The sequence below is a fragment of the Rhea americana genome, unplaced genomic scaffold (genome assembly GCF_003343005.1).
Source record: "Rhea americana isolate MKP2758 unplaced genomic scaffold, rheAme1 scaffold_40, whole genome shotgun sequence".
NCBI classification, from domain to species: Eukaryota; Metazoa; Chordata; class Aves; order Rheiformes; family Rheidae; genus Rhea; species Rhea americana.
The window spans coordinates 1,563,798-1,582,068 of NW_028186535.1; the positions used below are offsets into that span (position 1 = coordinate 1,563,798).

General features: G+C 37.7%; 1 protein-coding gene across 1 annotated transcript in view; it reads left to right on the plus strand.

The window, feature by feature from the left end:
- Nucleotides 1-18,271, plus strand: part of STMN2 (stathmin 2) — a 41,063-nt gene that overhangs the window by 1,162 nt on the left and 21,630 nt on the right. The gene's annotated exons all lie outside the window — the stretch shown is intronic.

The following is an 18,271-nucleotide window of genomic DNA, read 5'->3' on the forward strand; positions in this document are numbered from 1 at the left end:
CGGCAGCCCGGGCGCCGAGGTGCCCCCGCGCTCCGCGCCTTTGTCTGAGGGCGGCGGCTGGAGGGGGTGGAGGAGCCGAAAATTGCGGTGCAGGGTGTGGAAGAGAGAACCGGCACCATCGCGGGGTCGGACCGCTGAAAGGAGCGAAGCCTCAGACCGCGTTACCTTTCGATATCCACATACAAATAGAGATATACAGATATATAGAGATATACAGATATATGGATGTATAGCTATATATTTGAAATTAGGCAGGAACTACACCTGACGCATTCAAATTCAGGTTTCCACAGTCACTCCCTATTCAACTCGTGGATGCCCAAATCACACAAAATAATGATGGAGAGATCCGGCACAATCACTACCCTTCCACAAGAAACAAATTCACATTCAATTTCTCATTCCAGGCAGGCTGTGTTGTCTCCCTTAATCTTTTTGCACAAAGTTATACTGAATCCTGGCRTGGCTCTCACTGATGCGTTATACATTTATTTATTTGAATGCTGATGTCCCGCTTCTGAGAAGTGATCTGTGAGGATTGAAAGCATTTTAACCTGGTTGTGGCACCCCTGGGAAAAAGGCATGAGACAGCTGTATATGCAAATAGAGGCAGGAGACAAGGGCTGTGGGAGTCTGGCCAGCCCTGCAGTGCCGAGCACGCCATCCCCTCCCCACTGCAGCAATCTGGTAATCAGTATTGATAATTTGTAGTCAGTTGGAGACTTATCACTGCAGAAGGCCCTGTGAGGAATTCTGTCAGTAGGGAAGAAAGGGCTCTTCAGCCTTTGATTAATGATTTCACAGCACACAAATATAAAGATTTCTGCAGTAGGAGAGATGGCTGAAATCGTTGGATTTGCGCAGASACTGGTCGACTGTATCACTCCTTTTGCCTATTAATTCCTGGTTAACGAGCTACATACACAAGTAATAGAAAGCAATATAACTATCTAGCTCAAGTTTCTAAAAAATACTARTTAAAATGCCATTCAATTAAAAAGGATAGACACTATTTAAAAGCATCTTCTCTCTTTAAATTCACAAATATTAAGGGCTCTCTTCCTCATTTCTTTAAAATTTATTTTTTCTTATTATAATTATTTTTAGAGAAATTTCAGCTCTAGACAGCATRTCAAAGTAAACCACTTAATTTACATTAGACTCATCTCTACTTCAAGAGTTTCTTCGATGAAACAAATAAACTTTGTTTTCTTGTGTAAAATTAAATGCAATCTCAGTCATATACATTTTCTGTTGCTGCTAAATAAGCTGCATTTGTTTTGAACCTGCTTTGAAGCTTTGCTCAACCAACCACTGTGAGAACTAAAGAGTGCCTGATTTTTTTTTCCCCTATTGTGCCCTGTATTTTGCAGAGCGCCAGTAAAGGCTAGATCCAGCAGCCACTGAGGTCAATAGAAAAACTCTAATTAGCTTAAGCGGGCCCACCATCATGGTTTGGCCCTGGGCCAGCAAGGCACTTAAGCAAGTGTCTGACTTGGAGCACGTGGACAATCCCACTGGTTTTGGACAGAACTCTTCATATACCTCAAGTTAGGTAGCTGCTAAATACTGTGATGAATATGTGCTCATATTCTTTAATAGAAAGCAAAATTGAGGTTTATTTGCTTTCTTACTCTGTTAAATAAAACCTCCTTTTCAAGGAAATCTCCTTTGGCTTACATAGGAATTTCACCAGATGCAAGAACTTCTGGAGCTCAGTACACCCTGCACAACCAAGAAGCTTTTCTTTCTGTTTAGTGTATGCATAAGTTCACACCAAGCACATTCATGCACATAAATGTCTGTAAGTGAGTCTTATTTAAAAATTCCATAAAACAGGAAGGAAGTTAGTTGCCTCCTCCCCTTGACACTTTCTTCCAAGTGAGATCTGCATTTTATGGATGGGCTCATTCACACCTATTACTTCCTACCATGCAGATGTTTGTTAGAGGATATTGAATCAACTGCTTTTACAGCTGAAGTCACTACAGACTTAAGAGGCCATGCACATATCCAGTCTTTCTTAAGATGTGTACATGGCAGCTTGAGAGTGAAGCAGTCAGTGATGCCACTGCTTCCTTCTACTGTTTAATTTAGAGAACATTTATTATGAAAATACATTCAAACAAGTATCATACATGAAAAATCTCAGTCAGGATTATGGCTCTTGTTTATTTTATAGGATTTTACTTAACAGAAACATGGGAGAATTGTGAATAATGCATCAAAGAAGTGTTTTAGTTCAGACTCAAAAGAGATAGGAACTGTGAGGTGATAAATGGGTGGGATGATGACGATAAACGAATTCAGTCAGCCACACATTGCCTCACTGGCATATAATGAGACTGACTAAATTGTTGTAAAGGTACTTCAGATTTTTTTTTTTATCATTTGTATTTTAGCTATGCTCAGATCTAAACACTTATCTTGATGGATGCAGCTTCACTGCGAAATGTGTCCACTAACTGAGTTTTGCATATTGTTTTATCTAGTATGTAAACATATGTAAAATCATAAATATGCATATGGTTGCTAGTTTAACTGGTTCAATTATTTTAATAACTAAAGCTTTTCTACTGCAAAGGGCTAAGCATTTTACCTCTGATCTGCCAGTACCTTTGGACAAGTGTTTATTTTCAAGCACTTGAGTAGTCACCTGGACATCAATGGGAGTGACAGGCTTCCAGGTAGACATATGGCTCAGTTCCAGGCTGAATTTGCACTAAACATGCTCCTGTTCAGTATTATGTAGTTTATAGCTGAAGTTTTTAACCTGTTTTCCCCAATTTTATAAATAAATGAGTACAAGTCAGCCTTGTGCTTTGACATTTAACTGTCATAATATTACCTACTTGAACAGACCAATAGGGAATTACTTTAAGATGTGAATTAATAGGGAAAAAAGAGTTTATTATCTCACGGTGTTAGCAGAAGTATGATTTGATGGACAGCCTATGATTCCAAATTTTGTCAAGGTCTCACGGAAGAAATATTTCAATTAGTGTATTTCTCAGAATGAATCTTTGAGAATTTTGATCACAAATGTAGTGTAAAGTTTCTAGCAAGTACAAACCAGTAGAGAATTGAAGGTTAACACTTTTTAATATTTTTCTCCTGTTTTTAAAAAGTAGGTTATTCTTCATACTATTGATAATTCAGGCAGTAATAATGTAAGAAACAATCCATATGATTCAGAATTTATATTGCCTCACAGCAATTCTTTATTTACCCCCTGAAGTGGGTAGGAGATTGGCAAGAGATTGGAACGTCATCTTGTGGAAAAGATCCCATAATATTCTGAGGAAATAAACACAAAATTCAGCCGCCTGTGCACTTCTCAAATGTTGTCCCACACGCACCTCCACATCTTTGTCCTAGTATGAACTGTATGTAGATTAAAGGCTTATATATTTAGTTACRTATTTTTTTTTAATTCCTTCACATTGCTCTTGCCAATTTTTCACTTAAACTGTTAACTAATTTCTGGATTTATAATTTCTTTGGTATTTGTACTGTAATAGTACATTTCTCTAGATTACCTTTTGCATACATATTTTATTATAAATACATATATAATCATGCTACAACATGGTTAAATATCTGTCAGGTGATATTCATATTCATTTTCTGTAAAAGTGGAAATGATAAAGTGATCCCTATTCTCCACTTTCAGACCACTACCATTAATTTAAAGAGCTGATTACAACTGAGAGATTAGACAATCATATTCAGCAATATATTTAGGTAGCATTTTAGTCTTCAAAGGCTGTGCAAAAATTAACTAATTAATTCTCCTACCAGCTCTCTGTGAGAAGTAGGCATTAGTCTACTAAAATTAGTCTAAAACACAGAGATCAGAGGGTTTCCACGACAAATAGGTCTGGGCAATACTTGACCTTTGTAGCATTTTCGTGTAGACCTAATTTAAGTACTTGATTGGTTCACAGTCAAAAGGAACAAGAGATGTTCAGCACTCCTCAGAAAATCAAGCCGTAGGTGTCTTAAACTAGGCATCCTAAAATGGTGTCACTCCAAATTATTGATTTAATTGGAAAATTAAGCTGCTAAAAAGCTTATTGAAGATTATATGGCAAATTAACAAGAACTCCGCCATTTGAATGTAAGGGGTAGAAGCTCCTAGCCCTGTTATTGACTATTGGGCAACAGTACAGCTAGAAGTGAAATCTGCCACCAAGTCTTTTTACAGAACAAGCTCCCTATGCTTTATATGTATTGAACATATTTGTCTTTCTACTTATATTACCAGATTTCAGAATTTTTTATCCTGGCATTCTCAGTAGCTCTGAGCAACACTTCAAGGAGAGGCAAATATCACACCATGAATCAGCAGTGATTAGTTATCTCTGCAGTAACTACCTTCAGAAATGCTATTAACTGCCCACATAGGTCACCTTGATAAATAAAAACTTGCTATCATCAGGTTGCATGTAGAGAACATGTCTCCTACTGCAGTATCCATAAAATGGATGATAGATGGACCAACTTTGCAGATGAGAGTCTCATCTCACTGGAATCAACAGAGTTCAGCCTGAGCCTCAGCATGATCCTTAGCCTGTGGAGCCACAAAAATTGGGTAGCTGATTTGAAAGAATGGCCTATCTTCCTGAGGTTTAGACTGTGAGCTATTCTGTGGGCATAGTCTGAGCTGTTGCTAGTTTATTTTCAGTTTATAAACAGTGTTGATCCCGCTTAAAAGCTAGTGGGCATCCATGACTACGGCAAAGGCTTTGTCTGTTCCTCTAGTTGCTCAGCACTTTTCAAATTCAGCAAAAATTGATTTGGAGACCTCAGCTGAAATACAGGCTGAATGCAGAAAATGCTGAGCCCTGGGAACAAAATATATTTAAGACACCACTTGTCTGAGCAGTATCCAGCATACAAAGCTGCTCTGTAATTATTTCATTTTCTCTTCCACTTATGTTTTTCTCTTTCCTGTCTGCTAATACATAATTCAACAAATGAAGCAAATTTAAGCTCAGTTTGCCTGCATGTGCAGTTAAACTGATGCACAGCATCAACATGAAACAGTAGGCTTTGCTGAACACATTTAGAAAAAAAAATTAAGTAATATCTGAGACATTCAAAAGTAAATTCTAATGTATGTATTCTTTGTAATATGCTAAACCCATCACTGTTGTAGTTTTTATGCAGAGAATTTCTGGTCCTTAACACATTTGATTGTGATCCGTGAAACAGAATTGTTGGGTTTGGGTTCCCCCCTTTTCAGTTCTCCCCTAAATAAGTGATTTAATTTAGAAAAGTGACTGCAGGTAGCATTAGTAAAGCTCTAAGGCACCTGCAGTCAGATAGAGATGGTGTATGGTAGACACCAAGATTCACTGGGTAGAAGAGCACATAAGAATGACCCCCACCTAGCAGTCAGGAAGTTCTGGCTGATGGGACTGTATTTTACATGTTCCAGTCATTGGAAAAATAATCMAAACAGTCTTGGGAACAAGAAAAGAGAACTGAAGTCTCTTTGGGGGGCGTCAGGATCCTTCAGCATGAATCTCCTCGTTTCTGAAAGGGGTTCAACCCAGTTAGTCATTTTCCAGTCAAAAGGCCTCCCCATAGACATTTCTATCACAGAAMTGCAGCCATCAACATTTCTCCTCGTCTATATTTTAAAAGAAAGTGGTGGTTGACCTTTCATTTATGAAGGAACTTGTCTTACCCATGTGTGCTACATGTGCTCCCAGAAAACAGGCTACACAGATTTCCACAGAGGACAAGGCTGGAGGAATTCCCATTTTCCAGTATTAGGGGATTCAGCCTTTCAAGGCTGAGGTACTCTTTGTACAAAAGAAAAAGGTAGCACCTTGGAATGCACAACCAATCTGAGAGCAGAAACTGGTATTTAATGACCTCTTTGCAGCTGTGCAGGAATTCACAAGATCCACATTTTGGATTAGATGCCTGAAACACGCTTAAATCTCATTTTAGGCACCTTCCTCCTTTCCTGGATTTGTCCCTTAATCATTTTACATCCTGACTTTCTCTTCGTTAAGATTGGGGATAATCCTATATACTTACCTCAGAGGTGTGATGTGAGGTTATGTTCCATAATGCATAACAATCCTCTGATATTATAGAAATTGCAAAAGAACATGATGATCTGACCAGTAGACAGAGCAACTTGCTGTCTAAAGCTGTATTAGCATTCTGTACTCTTCAGATAATTACTTATAATCCTTAGGGCACTTTTAAAGYAAAGAAAAATAAAGTTCTGTGCATTTAATACTATTGGTTGGCATAGTAATCTACAAATTGAGAACTTGTCTTAGAGTATGCTAAGGTCATTTTAATGTTTATTTGTTGGGGGAGGGTTACATTTAAATATATTTAGTAGTCAGTAGGTGACTACATAGCTATAATTTTTAATCTTGATCCTGTTTTTGATCCTTTCTAAAGTTATTGAAAACATTAATCATCCTTTTGGCCTAGGATTTCTCATGGATCCATGTTCAGATTTATCCTATGATATTCACTGGGATAACTCCTGCTAAATTCATTAGCAAGACTCCCTAAAGTGTCTAAGATTATTATTGTTATTATTTCCATTTTTAAAAGACAGTAGAGACTACAATGACATCAGAAATGCACAAAAAAACTGTGCTACATTTTGTGTACAAAAATGTAGTAAAAATTACAGTTGTTGGTTTACTAGTATTTTAGTTCTACAAGACTTCCAGTTATCTGAATGGAGCTGCAAGAAGCCTGTTCATCCTCCTGGGAAATCTTCTAAATTAAGACAGAACGCATGAATCAGGCTGTATCATTTTTCAACAACATTTTCTGGAAGTGAAATTTGCTTCCTAATCCATTTTATTAACCTTTATTAAAGATCACATTTAGCTATTCTGATATGTTTGTTTCTTACATTATTCATGTGAATAGAAAGAGTAATTTTTGCTACTCAGCAGTCATGTTTATAGTCACTTCAATATACAGTCTATGTTTTCAGGTACTGGCATTTATTCAATTTATTATGTAGATGTAATACAAAGGACTATTTCTAAGCTAATATCTTTTCTGTTTTTTAGATTTTTTTGATGCTGTCAATACTGTAGTCTGATGGCTTTCAATAYTATATATTGTAGATGGGAAAGAAGCCCATATTCACTGAGTTTGAAAAAAAATGTTTAATATTTACCAATATGTGTTTTCAAGGCAAGTAACTTCTTAYTAAGGAAACAGAATTCTGCCTCTAAATATGATTATTTTGCAAGTAAAATATTCATAGTGACTTCTTCAGAAAAAATAATACAGTAAGATACTCATTTTGATCTGCATTGAGGATTCAGGTTGTTTCTTATTGAAGTATATTCCCTTTTCTGCAGTGAAACGTCAGTGAAAGAAAGCAAAGGCCTTACTTGAACAAACATACTGCATCAGATTAACAGTGTATAGAGTTTCCCTTTCTAGTGGTAGGAGGCCTGAAAAACAAATTTATCAGTGAGGTTTAAATGTGACAGAGGTACAGCCCTGTAAAACTATAATTACCAGTTTGTATATTTTGCCAATGCTGTTCTGCAGTTCTTGGCTCTGCTGGAATCCTGCTGTCTCTTACACAGAAGATGTAAATCGTATTGTCAAGAGGGGTAAAAATTTGCAATAGTAGGAATAAATACTGAATCTTGACAGAAAACTCAAGGCACTTTAAGAAGCAAATAGGAACAGTCAACAGTACAATTTAAAAAAAAAAAAAAAAAANAGTCAACAGTACAATTAAAAAAAAAAAAAAAAAAACATTTAATTCAGTTTAATGTAGTTGCATAGATATAATTTCCTATATTAAAATAATTACAATAATTAAAAACAATATCTTGGAAACATAATACTGGACCAGATGGTTCTCAGTCTGGCCCTATGTTCTAATATTTTTTAATGCCATTCATACTTTGGAAGAAGGTGTGAGCTAGTRATCAGGAAGATTTCTATCCTTGGCAACTTTGTACTTCCTTCTGAACAACTAAATCACCATCAAAAATTGCAGTCAATCAAATCATCCAAATCACAGGCTCCCTTCTGCTCTACTCCRCACATGCTGGTTTCAAATCCCAGTATATTTCCTTGTTATAGTTTCCCTTGTTTTCTTATCCCAATCTATTTATCTTATCAGTCACAATGCCTACCTCARTCTTGATTCAGTTTTAATTATTCCACCCTGTGAATGACTTAAACATTTTTTCCTTTTCTTAATTCATCTGCTCTTAGTCCAATTTCTCCACCAGCCAGATTCAACTCTTGTCCCTTCACACAGCCATTTCCCTACGAGAATCCTCCACACTTTTGGAGGACAAAAGGGGAGGAACTGAAATCAGATCTTTCCATGACATATCCCTTGGTCAGGCCTGGGTGGATTTTTCAAAGGAGGAATAATTTACTGGCACGAAGAGCTAGAGTCTCTCAAACAAATCTAATAAGCATTTTTTTAGTTTACTTTACAGATATATTTTTCCCTAGTCATCTTCTCAGAAACAGTGAAACACTTTTTGCTAAGGGTTTCCCCAAAATTCAGCCAGAGGCAGCTGTCCAGCAAGGAAAATTGTAGGCCAGATGTTTATAATTTTACAAATTGATATCCAGGGAAAGGAGGACTCCCATATTTTCCAAAGTAATGGCAGGAAAAAATGGTATTAGATGGGAAATAGCAATGGCTCACCATGTGCTTTACAGGCACACATTTGAGTGGCTATAATGTGTGAAGGTTGGGACACCAAATAAAATTAGATCCTAAACAAGTGCAAGCCTGGGGTAACAGGCCCAAGCTGATTTGTGTCTGCTGAACGCATTTTTTCCTCTTTAAATATCCAGAAACAGACACTGAGGAAGGAAACAACTCTTTCATTTTGAGAAGTCTATGAAAACCAGCTACACTAATAAAGGAGAATTTGAATATTCAGGAAAATGRACATTTTCATATGAGAAAAAGAATTCAATTATTCAGCTAAAGAAAAAAAAAAAAGAACAGGCTATTATAAGTTGACATTTGGATGTCACTAGGTCCTGCTAATTTTAGGCTGTATTGAAAAATGTGATGGCAAAGCCAATACTGAACATTTGATAAGGGCATTATAAAAGACAAGCTGAAGAAATTCCGTTCTGCTTCTAATGCCAGACTGTTGATACTGTGATATACTGATATTCAGTGTCCTGAAAATCTCACTATTGCAAGTGAAGATCTTTTTTTGTCCTAAATGAGCCAAGCACTCTCACACCAGAGCCGCACTGAAGTCAACTAGGACTAACATGTCTGCAGGAATCAACTCTTGATGTGGTTATTTTAGCAGCCAGGCAGTATCTCTGATTTCATCAAGACACTCTTCTGTGTAGGTGGTGACCAGTACTGCAGAAAAATAGCCAGATACATAGACATAGATGGATAARTTATAGACAGACTGACTGAATGAATGAACTCTAAAAACCTCTTTCTTCAGTATCATTTCAGGCCAGGAAAAAATCACTAAATTGAAAGAATACTATAAAAGAAGGAAGGAGGAGAGAAATAAAGCATGAAGGAAAAAGGGTGGGTGGTGAAAGATGCTCCTTAGTGAGAAGCAGTCACATTACTAAAAGTCAATATGAATGGCTATTTTTATGCATTTATTTTACATGTTCAGAAATCAATGTGTTTCTATTATGCAAATATGAGGAAAGATACTTAAAACACAGGTGGTTTCCTCTAACCAGTAGTCCTTGTTCTAGTTTTATTACATTTCAATTGTAATAAAAATGTCTCACTAGCAATTGCTCTCTTTCAGCCAATTTAATCAATTCTGAATAATACGCCAACTTGTGTGCACCATCAGCAAGGTTCCAAAGAGCTTGTCATTCTTTATTTTTCCTTTTTCTCATTCATTTTACACATCTTCTGATTAAAATACTCAATAATATTAATAATCTATGCCTAGCCATAATAAATTCTAGCAACATGCTAGAGTGGTTGAATGTTATCATTATTTTCTTAATGGGGGCAATCCAATATTTGAATATATGCATAAAGCCATGGCAAGATACAATAGTAGAAATATAAATCAGGTAATTAATAAGAACTWTATAGATATTTTAATTTAAAATGTCACAGAAAAATCTGAAAGTCATAGGATAACATTCATGTTAGAATATCTCCAAAATTTCAGCTTAGAAAGTGTCTACTGGGTAAAATTTAATATGCATCAAAATCCAAGGGAATTTTTCAGTTGGCTTGCAACAGGGCTTGAATTTCATCCATGAATAATCTGATCGGTAGTAAAAATAATATAAATCAACTCAACTTCAGGACTAAGAAAAACCTCAAAATTTTCCAATTAATTTTAATGGGAGTTTGGATAAGTTCATGATAATGAATGCTGCAGGACACGGACCACGTCCTCTAAATGGGCTTCTAGAGGGTCACTAATAAATGTCTGCAGTTCAATGGGYGCTTAGGCTGAAAAGCTTTACTGTAGCACACATTAAATGCATGYATTTTTTCTCAGAGTAAGAAAAGATGTGACAAATAAGAAAATGCTGGTCACCTGGTGGGAGAGAGGGTTATTGAAGATTTCATCTATCACCCAGCAGGAATCACTTTATTGACTGCTGTCACTGTCCAAATCAGTTTTACTAAAAAAGGCAAAAGTTGTCTAATTCAATCAAATACATCTCTCAGATATTGGTCTGGATTTATTCTCAAGCTTGGCTTAAATAAATATTTTCAAATGTGCCAAGTTCTGATTAAAATAGTCACATTAATATCCACATACTCTATTTCCAATATGTTCTTTGTGGTTTTGCTCAGTAACAAAATTTGCAGGGACCTCAGATTTGTTGTGCTACACAAGTTAATTTTAGGTGATAATCAGACCTCTGTTCTACTCACAGTAGTTCCAAAACTGAACTCATCATTTAGACTCTGCAAGTTATACAGAATCTTCTAAGTGAGGCAAAGTCACAATTTACAGGAATGGTGATGGTGATTCTCTTTATCTCCATTTGGGTACCTTTCTTTATTGCCTCYTGCTCTTCTGCTTGCTCTGCAAGCAAGCTTAAACACTGGGACAGCTTTTACTAAACCTGAAAGGGTATATGCATTGCTACATTTCCAAAATGAGATGGGATGACTGGGGAAGTGGCATAAAGTGGTGACCAGACCTGAAATCCAGCAGCTGAACGGTCTGGGCCCTAGCTCTGGTGCTTGCCTCTGCGAGATGTCTTGAAGCACAGCCAAAGGAAACCAGGAGGTTCCTTGGCAAGAGAAGGCGGTAGCATGAAAGGCAGCATAATAAATGAGCCCCTGGGCAAGGACAGGAAAGAAACCCGAGGAGTTTGGTTCTATGACTTGCTCGGGATGAGCTCACCAGCTAGTGCACAATTCGTGAATGATAACAATAGTGCAGAGGTTAAGTAATATAAAATGCATTTTTCATGAGATAGKGAGCATTATGTGAAAGATGTGAATAAAAAAGAGGAATGGATCTGGGGCCATGAATGACTAGCAAACCCTCCTTCCCCCACTGGCACATATACAAATATGAGGTTGCTCTGAGCATTGAATCTGAGAAAGGTTGATTGGAAGGACAACTAGAGGTCACCTTATCTGGCCTCCCACTTGAAGCAGGACTATCACCAACACTAGACTAGGTCAGCTGTCATCTTGTCTAGCTAACTTCTGAAAACCTACCAGCATGATTTCACAACCATTCAAGGCATGATCCATGGCCCTTCCTCCCTCTTCTTTCATCTGGACTACCAAGAGGAGTCTGGCTCCATCATTTCACTGATCTTCAGTTCACATCATTGCAAGGAGCTAGTATATTCCCTCCTGGACTCTCCCTCAGCCACCTAAACAAACCTAGCCCCCTCTGCCACTCTTCACAGGCCGTGTGCTCAGGCCCCTCGCCTTCCTGGTAGCTGTTCACTGGGCCTTCAGCAGTTTTGGGTCTCCAGATGGGATGCATTACCTCAAATGCAGCCTCACCAGCACTGACCAGCATTTGGTCACCAGTGCTCCCAGCCTCCTCTCCTGTCCATTCACACACATCTCTGCTCCTGACCATTTCTCTAATCTGAGCTCTTTAAAGGAGCTGTGGAAGAGACAGGAAAAAAAAGAGTTCTTTGCAAAAGCTTTCAGGACGAGCCTACTTATATTGAATGTACCTATTCAGATTTGATCTTTCATCATTGACAGTTATGGGTTTATGTAGCTACACACTGAAATTACCATCTAAAATCTCATTTTTTTAGTCTTTTCGGGACTATGTAGTAGACTAGCAGAAAAATACCTTACGATCTTAAATGCTGAAATAATTTGCACTGTGAACATGTTGAACATTGAATTGCCTAAGAGTAGTTCGTATTTCTGGGTTTGGGGAAGCACCAAAAGACATTCTGCCCACTTATTATGAAATATTGCCAAAATAAAAGATCAGTTTTACAGAATTTTCATTGTAGCCATATGGTTGACCTAGGAGTTGCTGTCATTTTTCCTTTGTGCAGTGCTTTCAAAATCATTCAAAACCTCCATAGATTATTCTGGGACTAAAAGATTCCTCCAAAGCTAAGCATACCCTTAAAAAGCTTCCTACGTAGATAGACTTTCTTAAATCAAGGTCTAAGTTTGTCTAAATCCAGAAATTACAAGCCCGTTGTAATATCTTGTAATTAAATACATGCAGTCTCTTACACCCACACACACAGTTATGGAAACTCGTAAGTTTGAAAAAACACATTTAAATTTGTACATCTGCTGCTATTAAGCAAGCAAATTAAGCCATATGCTATAAAGCACCTTTAAATCAGAATATCAGGGTGACCGCAACAGAGCTTTCATAATCGCACCTGTTTGGGTTTAAAGGAAATACCTCCACAATTAAGAATTACATTGACAGACAAACTCTGATATCAAACAAGTTTATTTAGAGACTTAGAAATCATCTGATAAGTGCTTATTTTGTTCTGATATTCAAATTTAAAATACTGTTGTTAATTAACACAATTCTAATCAGTATACCATTACGTGTGTTATTGGATAGGAACTCTTCATTTTTAAATATTCTACTTATGTATACCATTTGAAATTCTATCCAGAAGGCAAACTAATGCCTTATTCACACTGATGAGACATCCTTCATTTAAAATGTCTCATAATATTAAAATTCTATTCAAAACACAGAAGAAAATTGGATTTTTCAGACTGTCTCTTTTCATTGTCTTTTGCGTTTTGACATTTAGTCGGTAGTCATGGCAGTTCATAATAGTGTAGCACAAAGATGCAGTTACACATATCTGGCTTTCAGTTAAGTACATTAAATACATGTAGAGTGCTCCGAATCAACTACCAAACTTATGCTGCATAAAACTGGTTTATATGGATATAACACACTTATTCATTTATATGTACATATACATATATACATACACATACATATATGTATATGAAGACTTCCCTTTGTTTCTTTAAGACACTATGAAACAGGAGTTTTATAGCCTGTGTGACTAGGTTAGTTTGAGGGCTATCTTTCACAGTCCTCACAGCAATGTATTGTCTCTAAAATGGATTCTCATGGTAATTAAGGTGCAAAAATAATTGCAATAGGTTCTGCACTCACTGAAATGACTCAGCAAGCAAGGAACACATTTAATTACCGGAATATAAAGAATAAGAGTCCAACCCTACTGCAAATTATAATTTCAATTTTATCTTGTATATTATAAACATACATTTTTACTAAGCTCATTGCCCTCTGCATTATCTTTGCCTAAATAAACAAATACACCTTGCAATTGAACTTGCAGCTTATTTTCTGGCCTTAAGTTATGACTAAATGGTGCATTGGGCCTCGTCACTTAGCACCACAATTTAAAATATTGGAAAAAAAGAGTATCTGAATATACATGCTTTGGAGTGGAACAGTACGTGTGTTAATGAGAATTGTAGTTACAACCTCTATATGAATTATAACAAGGTTCACATATTATATCTGACTCACAACTAAAGATGTATTAAAAAACATGTATATCCGATCCCAGAAAAATCTCAAGGACCACAAAATCACAGAATCACAAAATCATTGAGATTGGAAGGGACCTCTGGAGATCATCTAGCCCAGATCATCTAGACCAGACTCTCTGYTAAAATGGAAGCTGGCGTTGCAGGCAATGCGGGTCTGCTCAGCTGACTGAGGTACACCACTTAACAACAGCGGAGTCCCTGACCCTAAAGTATGGAAAGAGAAAAAGGTTGATTCCTTATTCAGTCTTTCTTAATTGCCTTTTTTGCAGAAGCGTCTTGAGCCATTCCTTTGCCTGATGCTGTACTAGCACAGAAAAAGATAATTTTTTGCTTTCAGAACATGTGGGTAATTCTGCTAAAATTTGTTCTCTTGAGAATTTCAGTGTGACTCAGAATAGTTTGATTGCAGTTTAAGTCCAAAGGTGGGTCAAGGTGTCATAACATAATTGAAATATCAGTACAAGTCCAGAAAGAATCTACTGTGTCAAGACGAAATAAAACAGTAACAGAAATCTTATGTCAGTTATGAGACTGACAGTATGCTGGGATTATGCCATTACTCTTTAGGCATTATTATACAGCCAGCGTAGAATAAAATGACATCCAAAGGCAGTGGGTAATGCAAAACCACATGATTCAAGATCAAGAAGAGTTTGTCAAAACTGCAGGAAGGGATCAGGGTGAAACAAATTAAGTCAGTGGAAATCTCTGAAGAGATCATTATGAAAAATCAAATAAACACAAGTATTCCAAACACACATGGCTGAGGTTGCAATACAAAAAAATCAAAGAAATGCTGACAGCCAACTCTGTCACATCCTGCTCTAGTAACACAGTCTTACTGCTCTACAGCAGAACCTAAAGCATGTTTCATGCCTTGGGAAAATGTTGTTTGATCATACTAAGCTCATTTTCTAAGCAATCACTATCTATTTTATGATATTGGAATGTATCATCACTCCATAGGATATTTTACCAGTCAGCACACATATTGTCTGCCCCATTTTCAAAGAGAGAACCTCTCAAAGCCTGGTCTAATAGAGTCTGTCACTGATACAGGAGTCAGGAGACCTGGGTGCTCCATAAAGCTTTCCTACTGACTGGGTCTGTGACCTAAAGCATTTTTTTCACCTCTCTATGTCATTTCAGTCCCAGCATTCCTTTGTGGACTTTTTCGCTTACACAGGAAGCTCTTTGGCACAGGATGTTCTCATCTGATGTGTTTGTACAGTATTTAGTACAGATCTCAGCTGGGTCTCTGTATGCTACTGCAATACAATAATGAGATGACCTTAAGAACGCACTAGGGGATGGCATTCATCTCCAATAGCCTAGCCTCTGACTGCTGGGTGCTCCAGGGGAAGCCAATGCATTCAATACAAGGATTGAAAATTGCACTTTCCTTCCAGTACCTGGGTCGCCAGGGAGCAGAAAATCGTAGGCCACAGGGCCTTCGAGGTGACTCATGTCTCCTTGTCAGGGCTGTCAGGGAATGTGGGCCATGTGCAGGCTCTACAGCTCACTCTGTGTTCTTTTAAGCTATACCTTAGACCATGYCACACCTTATCTGTTTGCTATTACACAGACATCAAAGAAGTACCAACTCCCTTATAAGTCATTGGTGCTGCAGCCACCACTGTGGAACCAGGATCAAGCACCATGACTTTGCACTCAGGAAGCAGTATGCTTTGGTGGCTTCTAGGCTCTACACAGCTGCTTCTGAGGGAAAAGTTCAAAAACTTGGGGTTTTTTCTGCTACTGGGAAGTCCTGAAGTGACGGTACTAAGCTGCTTTTAGGGCAGGTTAGTACAGGAGATAGCCCCTGTCTCAGAAATCTTTGAGACAGTATAAATGTAGTACAAAGCCTGTGTAGAGTAGGGTTGATATAAGTGGGCTGAAGAAAGCCACCGAGAAGCTTTCTGCCTTCACACATGAACGTTAGCATTCCTTAAAATGCTGCTTTTTCCTGTGTGGAGACCGAGATCCTAGTGCAGGGCTGCTCAACCATGAGGATCTTCAAAGCCATCTTAGAGGAAATTTTGGAGTGAAATATCCAGATTTTTAAGCCACTTTATATGTAGCTTGTCCCAGAAGTAAAAGATTCTAATGGCTACATGTGCTGGTGAAAGAATTTGCCTATGTGACAACCATTCAGACATAGCATATGAAGGAAATACATTACAGACAGCGAGCATTAAACTGCGAAAAGCAGATCATCCTATTAAAAAGTTCCAGAGCTTAAGGTTTTGATCCATAAATCGTTCACATAAAACTCCTAGTGACAGCTTCTGGGAATATGGCTTTTTCTGAGAACAGGRAATCTAATGATAGGATCAGTCCTGATACACATGTTACAACAAGCACTAGCAGTATTCCTAAACAAAAAGTAAAATTGAGGSGTTTTCTGTAATACCTGAGAGAGCTAAGATTGCTCTGGTGCCAGCCAGAAGCAACTGTTTTCCCGGTGTGGGATTATGTAGTAAAACCAAGAGCTCTCAAGCAGATAAGATGAACCAAGTAAGGATTATTCCCTCCKACTACAGCTGCTAGTGCCTATTCCCTTTTTCTTTTCCACTCACTTCTGATTAAGGAACATCAGTTTGTATCATCCCATAACTGAAAACCCACAGTCTTCTGTGCCTCAAGAGAGCACAGGAAACAGCAGATGGCAGAATGACTTTTTTTGACTCCTGAATGGGGCTGTATTAAAAGAGTTATGAACTACTGATGTGCTTGTACAACTTACATGAATTTTGCCCTCAGATGATGTAATGTTTCTGTGCAAGACTCAATGGCTGTGGTTGCTTCTTGTGAAGGGAGGCGTAGCATCAGCATCCTAAACATCAGCATCCTGCCAAATCATCCAAGGAACAGGAGTAAAACTTCCTTAAAGAGCTAGTGAGAGACACTACAAAATGTTATTATACTAAACAGTTGCTTTCAGTTAACTGACAGGAAATAAAGCCATCTTTGGAAATAAAGCCATCTTTGGAAATAAAGCCTTTGAGTTCATTCCTCACCATTTATCCTCTCATTTTTCTACCTAGTCTATTTTAGTGGCTCACATCCTTTCCTATGGAGAAAGCTCTGTGGAAAGAAAATCATGGGAGAGAAGTGGGATGTGGAAATAGGGAAGGAAAAAATCTCTTTAGGGATTCACTTGAAAAAAAACTGCAAGGGCAGTGCAGACCTTATAGCAGAAGGTCTTCTGTTCCAGGAAAAAAGGATCTTCGAAATTTTTGTTTTCATTCTGGCAAAATGTCCCTAAAATTTAAATGGATTCGAGGAATCTACAGAAACCCACAGACCTCCGTACATGCTTTAGGCTCCATTACAATCCCCACAGCTGGAACCTGACTACCAAAGATTTCCTCATGGTGGCATGGTGCAGTGACTCCACAAGGGAATGACTTAGAAGAGATAAGGTAGTGTCTGGCTTTGCTACTGTTACAGAGAAGTTTCTGCAAAGCTGGAAAAAGAGCAGATGCTTACCATGTTTTTCWTGTCTTGTTCTCTATTGTTTTCTTTTTTCCAACAGCATGTAATGTGGTGAGGCCATGAGGGCCCTGAGTGCACCAACAGGCTCTCAAAAGGCTCATTTCTGTATTCCTTCCACTGAGGAAGGAAATGTGTGTGTTCTCATGTCTGTAAATAGACAGTTTGATGTGGCCCAGGACTCTTTAACAGTAACTAGGGCAAAGCATTTGCATCACTGCTTGTGCTGAATAACCATGAAAAGATATTTCTTTCATATTCAAAAAAAAAAAATCTTCCATTAAAATTTAATTTTGATGGTGCAGTTGCATTAGCTCAACCAAAGAATCCCTTTAACTTATGTTGCACATGACCATAACAATCAGGGTTCAATGAATGAGTTTATAGTCTCGTACARTTCAGTGTGGTCTTAATAGGAAGCTGAAGGTTCAGCTCTGTCATTCCTTGTATCTTAAGGAATTTCTACAAAAATGCTCATGGATTTCACTACCACCCTCCGATTTTATGAATAACACTGATGCAGGTTTTTAGAAGGCTTTCTCTTTGGAGASAGTAAAATCACAAATACTTCTGCTGAAACCTAGATGGCCTTACTGATCTCAGAACAATCATGAAAGTTACAGAAATGAATGCCAAAACTGAATTGCCACAAAGCAGGATAGATCTGTCCAGTTTCTTTCTTTCTCATTTTCTGAAATTATGTTAGAAAATGTTTCATAGTTTCTCTTCCTTGATCTCTGTTTCTTGTTCCTTTTTATC